Source organism: Octodon degus, unplaced genomic scaffold, assembly GCF_000260255.1.
Source record: "Octodon degus isolate 3935 unplaced genomic scaffold, OctDeg1.0 scaffold00112, whole genome shotgun sequence".
Lineage (NCBI taxonomy): Eukaryota > Metazoa > Chordata > Mammalia > Rodentia > Octodontidae > Octodon > Octodon degus.
In genome coordinates, this window is record NW_004524688.1 from 3,924,983 (window position 1) to 3,935,878 (window position 10,896).

General features: G+C 42.4%; 1 protein-coding gene across 3 annotated transcripts in view; it reads left to right on the forward strand.

Moving 5' to 3' along the window:
* The window catches only part of Agpat4 (1-acylglycerol-3-phosphate O-acyltransferase 4), a 127,889-nt gene that overhangs the window by 33,323 nt on the left and 83,670 nt on the right, over positions 1-10,896 (forward strand). For 2 of the 3 annotated variants that reach the window (XM_023699195.1, XM_023699194.1), the window contains exon 2: positions 6,139-6,400. The gene's annotated coding sequence lies outside the window, so the exon portion shown is untranslated. Of the gene's footprint in view, positions 1-6,138; positions 6,401-8,485; positions 8,528-10,896 lie in introns of those variants that run through there. The other variant, XM_023699196.1, reaches the window with a different exon arrangement.

Here is a 10,896-nt window from a genome sequence, read left to right on the forward strand (position 1 = left end):
GGCCTGTGTGCCTGCTTGCAGCCAGAATTGAACCACCATTACTAGATAACTATGATCCAGCACTACAAGTGGGTGTGAATATGTGTGTTAGACACATTGTTATCTTACGATGCAGTGCTTCCTTGTATACTCCTTTCATTTGATATATTCTCATCTTCTCCTAACATTAGTGACAGTTTTTCTATTTTTTAAAATAACTATGAATTAGTATAACATAGGCTTCTAGCCAACAGTCCTCAGGACTATCAGGGATTTTGTCAAATGGTTAGTTAAATTCAAAATCTACTAAATTATCAGTAGCCTGGGAAATAAGGTCGTTTGGAATAAATTATTTTTCAAGCTAGTGGTAGTTTCTTTTATCGATATTTTAGACACTGATCCAATAGTATTCAGGTGAGATGATGCATAGATAGAGATTAAACTTATGAGTCAGGGCTTGGGGAGATAGCTCAGTAGAATAAGCACCTGCCTGGCAAGTACAGGGTCCTGAGTTCAATCCCTGGTACTGAAAAAAAAAAAAGCAAACAAAACCACTTATGAGTCTGACTTATTTTTGGAAAATTTAGATAATGTATACAAATTGATAATGTTTAATGTCATTTTTCCCTATTCTCTGTGATTTCTCTTTAAAATGTCTGCATGCTGTAACAGTCCCCTCTGTATCATGCCTTCGTACACTGGAAGGCAGTATCGTTTCTCTGGGATGTGCCACCAGGTGAGAACCCTCTCCGTAGCCCCCGTCCCATAAGCCCCCGTGGTGTTTCCCCTGTCTGCCTCTGTGGAGCCGGACGCCGCAGTGTGAGGCTGTTGGCAGGGGTTCCCAGCAGGAACTTGACAGCCAGCGGGCCACACTCGAGGTCGTGAGATGACTTTTGGGAAAAGGCTAAGTGGCACTTCAGAGCTCACAGGTGAGCAGATGACCGCTGTGTCAGTCTCTTAAGTACCAAACACGAGCCACAGGCAGGAGCAGTTTGAGTTTTTCTAGTGCAGGAGCTCTTCACGGTTGCTCTTGGTTATAAGAAATAACTCTGTACATAAAAATACGAGGCAGAAACAACTTCATAGTCATTTGTTGATTTATAAATTCCATAAGTTGCTGGTTTGATACTCTCAGAAGTAACATTCCTTGCCTCATGTAATGTCCTTCTAAAGTGAAATTGCTGAAAAGATTCTCCCCTTAACTTTCTTGCTGAAAGGGAAATAGGCAAAGCATTTAAAAATATTTTCTCTCTAGCTATTTTCATCACTGCTCAGATATTTATACCATCTTTTCTTGGCCTGACATTAAATTGGATAATTGCCACATTAGAAAAGCAAGCATTCCTTTATTCAGGATGGGAAGGATGGTTGCCCCAAACTTTTTATCAAGAGTAAATTTAAGGCACATCAATATTTATCCAGTGGACACCTCTATATAATTTGGCCTTAATAAGGAGCTAAGCTGTGTGTGGTGGTACCCAGTTGTAATCCCAGCGCTCTGGGGGCTGAGGCAAAGGGATTGCTGTGAGTTCAAGGTCAGCCTGGGCTACATAGTGAGTGCAAAAGCCAGCCTAGGGCTGGGGAGATAGCTCAGTAGAATAAGCGCAAGGCCTGCGTTCAATCCCCAGTTCTGCCAAAAAAAAAAAAAAAAAAAAAAGCCAGCCTAAACTACTGAGTGAGAACACATCTCAAAAAAGATATTTAAAAGAGTCAAAGTCTGTTAAATTACTTAATAAACTCATAGCACTTTCTTTCTTTCTTTCTTTCTTTCTTTCTTTCTTTCTTTCTTTCTATGTGTGTGGTACTAGGCATTGAACTCAGAGCATTTATATTCAGCTGTATCCCCAGGCCCACCCCCTTTTTGAAAATCTTGGGACAGGGTCTCACTAAGTTGCTAAATTGTCAAGGCCGGGTTTGAACTTGCAGTCTTCCTGCTTTAGCCTCCTGAGTATCTACAGAGATGTGCTACCACACCTGTGCCTTCAGGTGATTCTTTGACTATTCTTATAATTTTTATGCATATAAATTTGAGAATGAATCTAGTTCATTTTCTTTTCACTTTCAATTCTGTCTTAGTTACTCTTCTCTCATTGTTGGGACAAATACCGACACTCAAAATGAAGGAAAGAAAGGTTTATTTTGCAGACAGTTCCTGGAGGTTTCAGTCCATATTCAGCGGGGTCCAAGGCAGAGCGGCACATGGCAAAGAGCAACCTTTCATGGTGGCGGCAAAGAGCAAGAGCACAGGGAGAGGTAACAGCAGCTCAAGCAGCTAGCTTCTCTCCCCTCCTCACACTGTAATGCATATTACCTGCCCCAGGGCAGGTGCAGCATCCACACCCACAGCAATCAGTCACAAACTCCAGTAGCTGCCCCAAGACTGCAAGAGGCTTTGGGGGGACATCTAGATACAAACCATAACATATTGCTATAACAAAATGCTAGAAACTAGCTCTTGTATAAAGAAAAGATGTCTCTTTAGCTTACGTCCTGTAGGTTGAAAAGCACATAGTACCTGCTGCTTGTTGGCTTTGGGTGAGGTCTCGTGGTGAACAGCATAATGGTGGAGGCATAGGACATAAGACAGCATGTGGTTGGACTGGGAACCAGAAATTGGGGTGGCTGGACCTTACTTTTTATAACAATGTACCCCTCCCCCCCCAGTTCTCATCAGCACATATTTTCAGTACACAATGGTTATACTGGGAAGCATAACACATCTTATTTTTTCATCTTTCCCTCTTCCTTTCCTTCTCTCTTGGTCCCTCTTCCCATTTCCAAAAGATCTGTCTCCCAGTTTCCTCTGATCTATTATTTTGCTCTTTATATTTTAAGCTTCTCGTGTAAGAGAAAGCATGTGACATTTAAGATTTATTTCACTTAACATTAATGGCCTCAAGGAGCATCCATTTTCCTATGAATGACTGCATTTTCCTATGAATGACTGAAGCTTGTCCTTCTCTATGGCAGAGAATATACCATAATATTTTTATCCATTCATGTTTATAGAGGCTGCTTCCCAGATAGTTATTTAAATTGTGCTGATATAAACATTGGTATGCATGTGGCACTGTAATGGGATGTCTAATTCTTTCAGGAAGATAGGTAGAAGGGGAATTGAGGTGGAATGGAGTTTCTGACAATGCACTTTCCTGAGAACCAATACTCCAGGAGACAGCAGGATCGCCCTGCTGAGGGTAAACCATCCAGCATATGAAGCTTGGAGCTACAAAGTACATCCAAACTACGGCAACCAGCTTAAGCTTCACAAAATTTAAAACCATTACCACACCTAGAATTTTGGTTAAAATCTATCGTGTCTTTTTGCAGATCAGACACAGGGCGGATCTTAAAACTCAGGCAGCCCAGAGCTTCTGCCCTATGCCAGCTTCCACACAAGGATCTGAGGACACACGTGGAGGTCACACACTTTGGGACTGATAAAAATCAAGGCTCGGCTGTCTGCTTCCTCCTGAAACTTGTGCATGTGTCCTTAGATATCATTGATTCATTATTATTATTATTATTATTATTATTTACTTTTTGTTGGTACCAGGGATCAAACTCAGGATCTTGTGCTTGCCAGGCAAGCACTTTTTCCACTGAGCTATCTCTCCAGCCCACTGATTCAGTATTAGATGATACTGTGGTACTAGTGAGAGTTCCACCTGAGGCCCTGGTTGTCCTTAAAATTTTGAGAATGAGTTATTTATTTATTTATTGTTGGCTACTTCAGGCTGCCTTAAGGGTGGGTCTGGTACAGCTTCTGAAGCTGGGAATCAAACCACGGTCCTATGCGCCTATCTGCATTTACCTAAGCGGCACTTTAAGCAATGAGCTATTGGGCAAAGCCCCGTCCTTAAAATTTTGCAAGGAAAAAAAAATCCTTCTTTTCTCCTGTAGCACTCTAAACCCGGAGTCAGATGCAGGGGAATGCAGCTCATAATCCTTGAATCTGTGGTGTCAGTTGACTTCCTTTTCTTACTGTTAAATCAGCAAAGCAAATGATTTATCACACATTTTACAAACACTAAACCCCAGTAAAGACTCAGATTCTGTGGTTAGATTGCCTGGAAGTTATTAGTGGTTAATCCAGGAACAATTAGGCAGTTACATGAATATTCAACATCAGACTGCCAGGCTGTGCCCAAATGAATCCTGCTTATGCTAAAGTCAAGTGCCGGGGAGTGAAGCCAGTTTCCTGCCTGTTCCTCCCAGAACGCTTGGAGTGTGGAAGCCAAGAGAAGGGTCACAGCCGGCAAATGTCTGGAAACGCTGGCAGGGAGGGCCTGAGGTGACCCTTGACCCTGCAGAGGCTCTTTTTGTGCCAGAGTGAAGCTTCTGGGCCTAGAGAATGGAGAGTCTCAGCCGGGCTGACGGCCGGGAAATCAGGCCCAAATCCCACGGCATTCCCTTCCTCCATCAGGCGGTCCTTGCAGGTGTAAGCGTGCCCCTTGGGACTGTCTTCATAAGTGTGACCCTCCCCAAATGCAGTGCAGGTGATGGAGGCGCAAGTCTCATCTTCCCCATTTTCAGCATACTTTGTGACCATAAGCCTCACTGCTGGCCACATTGTCTTTTGCCCTTTGGGTCTCCCCTGCATGCTCTGGGCAGAGGAGAGCCCCCTCCTCGCAACTCCAGAGCACAACAGCCTGCACAGGTGCTGGAAGGTGAGCACGACCTTGAAGCGGGGCCCAAGATCAGCTGACGGAAGCACTAAGAGTAAGCAAGCCATCTACCCAACCTGGGAGTGGTTTCAGTTTCTTTAGTTTATTTCTTTATTTATTTTTTGTATTTCAGGGAAGGGTCTGCAGGGTGTTCAGGGTCTCACTACTAGATCGGACTCTTAGTGATCCGCCTGTTTACAGCCTCCCAAGAGCTGGGATTACAAGTGTGCCACCATGCCCAGTCTCAATTGCTGTCTCAGTGTACCCGGGGGGTTGCATCCTTGGCCCCTGTGCCTACTTGCAGTTGCTTTAATCCGCTGAGCTATTTGGCCTGCCCTCAGTTTCTCATTCAGAAAAAATGGGAAATACTCATCTCATTGGATTTGGGGGAATCTTTGTATTATATGATACATATGAAACTATCAGTAGATTATTCATTTTTTGCATTATGAAGCTTTTTAAAAATAATATTGAAACAACGTAAGATCTGTCAGCTGTTACTGTTAAAAGGTTGGTCATAGAACTTCCACCTTTCTGGGATAGTTGCCGTGACTTTCGCTTCCAGGCGCCATGCTTCCACCCGCTTTTCATCAGTTTACGTAAATCCTGCCTTTCCCTTTTCTCAAGGTCTTTATTTGCTACACCAGGAAGTTGTTTTCTTCTTCTTTTGGATGCTAATTACAGGACCATGGGTCTAGGCTGCTCTGCTTGTTCAGTTTCTTCTGATTGTAGAACTCTTAAGCGGTGTGGGTGGCAGGAGAGGGCACATTTTTTTCTGCATCATTTTTTGCATTTGCTATTATGGAAAGTTCAGACCTTGTCTATCTTCATTAAATCATTCTAAAAATACTAAAAAATAACTGAGCTCCAGCTGTATGCAGACAGCAGCTCTAGGTTTCTGGGCAGATGCTGATAATTTCCAATATAACCATGGCGAAGCGGACAGTCCTGAGAGGAGGCTGGGCCTTCCACTGTGCTGGCGGAGTTGAGCAACGTGTACTTGTGTGGGGTCCTCCCGCGGGAGCTGCCCCAGCAGAGTGCCCCTAACAAGAAGCCTGGGTCCAGGGAAGTCCCGCTGGAAGGGAGGAGTGAGCTGAGGCCTGAGCAAGTGGAGGAAGAGAGGCAAAGAGGAGCCAGGAGCTGGCGGACGCGGCTCAGGCAAGGCCCCCAGCGCCGCCGTGGCGCCCGCAGCGGCCGCAGAGCTGGGTCCGAGCCCAGGCCAGCGCAGCCTCCACCGCTTCACCTCTTCAGGCGTCGGTTTCCCCATCTACAGCAACAGTAGCGACTGCACGGAGTACTCGGGGAACTAAAGGGAGGATCCGAGTGCTCACCTCCACCAGGAATCAGTGTTGGCCAAATAGAAATAAATCAACCAGTGGACAATGAGTTTAACCTCAAGCACATTTTTTTTTTTTTTTTTTTTTTAAAGAGCACTTTGTTCCCACTATAAAAGCGTACTTTTGCTAATGTTTGACATTTATGTGTGTTCTAGACGCTTTCCTGAGCCCTGGATCTCTCTTCCCTCTGGACATATCCTGCAGCGGGTATTTATTTATTGTTGAACAAACAACACGCCATGGACCTCGTTGCCTTGCTGAAGTCCCAGTTCCTGTGCCACCTGATCTTCTTCTACGTCTTCATCACCTCCGGGCTGATTGTGAACATCATCCAGCTCTTCACGCTGGTGCTCTGGCCCATCAACAAGCAGCTGTTCCGGAGGATCAACTGCAGACTGTGTTACTGCGTCTCCAGCCGTAAGAGCCCTGCCCACGCCCCGCATGCTCCGGTGCTGCTGCCCGGCGGCGCTCCTGTGCCCCATCACTAGGCTTTCGTCCTGTGCTAAGCTGCCTTTTGCTTTGTGTTGTTTGCTTTGTGTTTGAAATGTCTACTTTTTCATCAGTCCTCAGAGATAATTTGTTGAGTGAAAAATGATCATAGCTCAAAATCCAGAATGCACCAAGGATAGGTAGTGAAAAGAAAAGCTGATAACCGATGGACTAACCCTAGCTCAGGGGACTAATGGGCTTGCTGAGGCAAGCTTAGGCAAGCGTGATGGAATGCGGTTCGATCCCCTCGGCATGTGTGCATGTGCCCCGCCCCCCACCCCGGGGGGCGGAGCTAGCCACAGAGTCTGGGCGAATAGGTGTAATCCCAGAGATGGGGAGGCTGAAAACAGGAGGATCACTATTGAGTCTGAGATGCGTAGGGAGACTCTGTAACAATCTAATACGTTTTTTTAAAAGTAAATCTGTATTCTGTTGCTTCTCTAGTTTTCTTCCTCATAAATAATTAATGATTTCTTAGATTATCTTTATAGAAATACGTGCCCCTGGCTCTTATGTGCACACACGTGTGCATAGAATCTGCATGTGTATACATAACACATGCACATTGTCTTGGAATACTAGAGATCAAACACATATAATATTGTTTCCTTACTTGTGTTTTTTCAGGGCTGGGGAGATGGCTCAGTGGCATAAGCTCCTGCTTGTTTTTTCAATTTTTTCTTTTGAGGTAACTCTAGATTCACAAGAAACAGCACAGTGAAATCCTGAATAACTTTTATCCCGTTTCCTCCCAGTCCTCTTACATAACTGGAGTACAATGCTCTGAACAGAATAGTGACATTAATACACCAGTTAGATGTCTCCACTTTTATATACACTGGTGTGTGTGTGTTTCAGCTAAGCTGTTTTATTATTTATTTATTTTTGGTGGAGCCAGGGATTGAACTCAGGCGCTTGCGCTTGCCAGGGAAGCACTTATTCCGCTGAGCCATCTCGCCACCCCCCAAAACTAAGCTGTTTTAAACATGATTAATTTGACTGGGCTGAGTTTCAACAATTGAAAAAGACAGATTGGTGAACTGGGATATCCAGAGATGTGTTTTATTATTGCCATGGACTGACTGAAGCTTGTACCTGTCCTTAAAAGTGGAAAACACACCATATCGTTAGCCATTATATCGGTGGATATAAGTGTATCCATCTGAGCACTTTTAAATTAAGCAATTTAAAAAATTTTGTTACGTTATATTATGCCAATAATCTAAAGTTACTGATATCTTTCTGAAAACCTTTGAAAAGAAGCAATCCAATTTGAATTTGGGTCAAAACAATGCTTTGTACAATTATGTAAATAGGTTACTGCTGATTCAATTATTTATTTGTTTGTTTGTTTTACGGTACCAGGGACTGAACTCGGGACCCTGCGCTTGCCAGGCAGGAGCTTATTCTACTGAGCTCTCCCTGGCCCTCAGGTGGTTCTTATTTTAACTATAATTTTTATTTTTAATTGACACATAATTATACGTAGTTATAGGTCTCAGTGTGACACTTCAGCACACATATATATGTACTGAAGTAATGATCAGGTCAGAGTAATTGGCATATCTGTCATCTCCAGCATTACTCCTCTGTGTTGGAAGCATTCAAAATCCCCTCTACAAGCTTTTTTTTTTTTTTTTTTTTTTTGGCAGAACCAGGGATTGAACTCAGGCCCTTACACTTGCCCGCGAAGCGCTTATTCCACTGAGCCATCTCCCCGGCCCCTCTACAAGCTCTTGAAATACACAGCTAATTGTTGTGATCCCACCGTGCTATATACAACACTAGAGGGGATGCTGCCCCACAGCTGCATCCCTGTGCCATTCTTTCTCTGTTCCCACCTCTCCCTGCACTCTTCCCAGCTCTGGTAACCACTAAGTAACAGTTTGCTTCCTTGAGAGCAACATTTTAGCTTCAACATGTACAGGAGAAGATGTGGTATTTGTCTTTCTGTGCCTAGTTTATTACATTTAGCACAATGTCCTCCAGTTCCACCCGTGTTGCTGCAAATTACGGTACCTTCGTATTTCTGATAGCTGAATCCTATTCCATTATGTAGGTATATTTTTTTCCTGTATTCATCTATCCGAGGGCACCTGAGCTGACTGCAGCCATATTTCAGCTATTGTGAATATTGCTGAAGTAGCACGCAAGTCTCTACAGCCTGCCGATTTTGTTTCCTTTGGGTATATATCCAGCAGGATCACTGGGTTAGGTGGTAATTCTATTTCTAGTTTTGAGGAACCTACATACTGCTTTCTGTAATGGCTGTAGTAATTTCTATTCCTACTGACACTATATTGACAGTTTCTCTTTCTCTGCCTCCTATCCTGAATTTATTTATTTATTATTTGTCTCTTTGCTAATAACCGGCTAGATGATATTGCATTATGTTAATTTTCATTTCCCTGATGAATATTGATTTGAGTTTTTTGTTATTTGTATACTTGTTTAAGATTTGTGTATTTTATTTTAAGAAATGCCTTTTCGGGTCACTTGTATATTTTTTATTTTTTAAATTTTTCAAAAATATTCATTTACTTGTTTGCTTAGTACAGGTCTTGCTACACAGCTTGGACTCACAGTGATCGTCCTATCTCAGCCTCTCCAGTGCTGGACTTACAGGCGTGCACCACCATACCTGGTTCCGATGGCTGGCACAACCTGCCTGGGGTTCCAGGACCAGCGTGGCATGTGGCACACAGGCCCGAACCCGGGTCCTTGCACTTGCTAGGCAGGTGCTTAGACCGCCAAGCTATATCCCCTGCCCATTTTGTCTATCAGATTCTATTTTAGTTGCTATTATTATTTTTTCTGTTGAGTTATTTGAGTTCCTCAATACCCTGTAGAGTAATTCCTTGTCAGATAAATAATTTGCAATGTTTTCTTTTTGTAGGTTGTCTATATAGTTTGTTGGTTCCCATTTGTCAATTTCTGCCTTTGTGAATTGTGCTGCTAGGGTCATATTAAAAAAAAATGTTTACCCAGACTAGTATCCTAAAGCTTCTCCTTCATGTTTCATGGTTTGAAGTCTTAGATTGAGATATGTGATCCATTGTGAGTTGACTTTTGCATAAGATTCTAGTTGTCCTTACTGCCTTTGTCTAAAATTGGCTATAAATATATAGACTGGGTTCTCTATTCTCTTTCTTTGGTCTTTGTTTGCTCTTCTGCCACTGCTATTCTGCTTTGGTTTCTACAGCATTGTAGTGTGTTTTAAAGTCAGGCATTACAATCCATGCAGCTTTGTTCTTTTGTTTAGTATTGCTTTGGCTATTGGGAGGCTTTTGTGAATCCATACAAATTATTGGAGCATTTTCTTTTTCTATTTTTATGAAGATTTTTTTTAGTTGACCAAAAATTGCATTGAATCTATGGATCACTTGGAGTAGTATGGATAGTTTTACATTTACAATAGTACATTTTTAAATCCATGAACATGGGAAGTCTTTCTATATGTGTTCTTTTCAGTTTCTTCCATCAGTCTTTTGAAGCTTTCATTGTAGAGATCACTCAGTTAAATTTCTCCTAGGTGTTTTATTTTATTTGAAACTATTGTGGAATCACTTTCTTGATTTCTTTTTCAGTGACTTTGTTATTAGTGCATAAAATGCCACTGATTTTTGTAGGTTGAGTTTGTATCCTCTAAACTTACTGTATTTGTTTATTCCAAGAGCTTTTTGGTGATGTCTTTGGGTTTTACGAAGTATAAATTCATGTTATCTACGAGCACATCAATTTACTTCTTCCCTTTCTTTTTAGATGCCCTTTATGTGTTTCTCTGCTCTCATGGTTTTTGTTAAGATGTCCAGTTCTATGTTGACTGGAGTAGTGAGAAGGGACATACCTGTCTTGTTCTTGACCTTAGAGGATACAATTTCATCATAACCTCTGGTGTGATGCTGGAGGTACGCCTGTTATCTGTAGCCTTGTGCTGAGATACATTCTTCTTCTATCTAATTTTTCAGAGTTTTTGAAGTGGTCTTCATACAGGGACATAGAATGTTTTTGATTTTTTTTTGGCGGAACTGAGGATTAAACTCAAACCTTTGCGCTTGCCAGGGAAGCACTTATTCTACTGAGCTATCTCCCCCAGCCCAGAATGTTTTCCTTTCCTAATTTATTTACGTGTGTGTGTGTGTGTGTGTGTGTGTGTGTGTGTGTGTACTGAGGATCAAACTCAGGGCCTTGCACTTGCCAGGCAGTGCTTATGCCACTGAACTATCTCCCCAGCCCTGGGATATAGAATGTTATCAAATGCTTTTTATCTCCATTGAAGTGATCATATAGGATTATTTTCTTTTTTTACATTTATTCTGTTCATGTGATGTATCACATTTGCTGATTTGCATACTTTGAATCATCTTTGCATATGCAGCACAAATTCCATGTGATCATAGTGTATAATCTTTGCATCTGCTGCT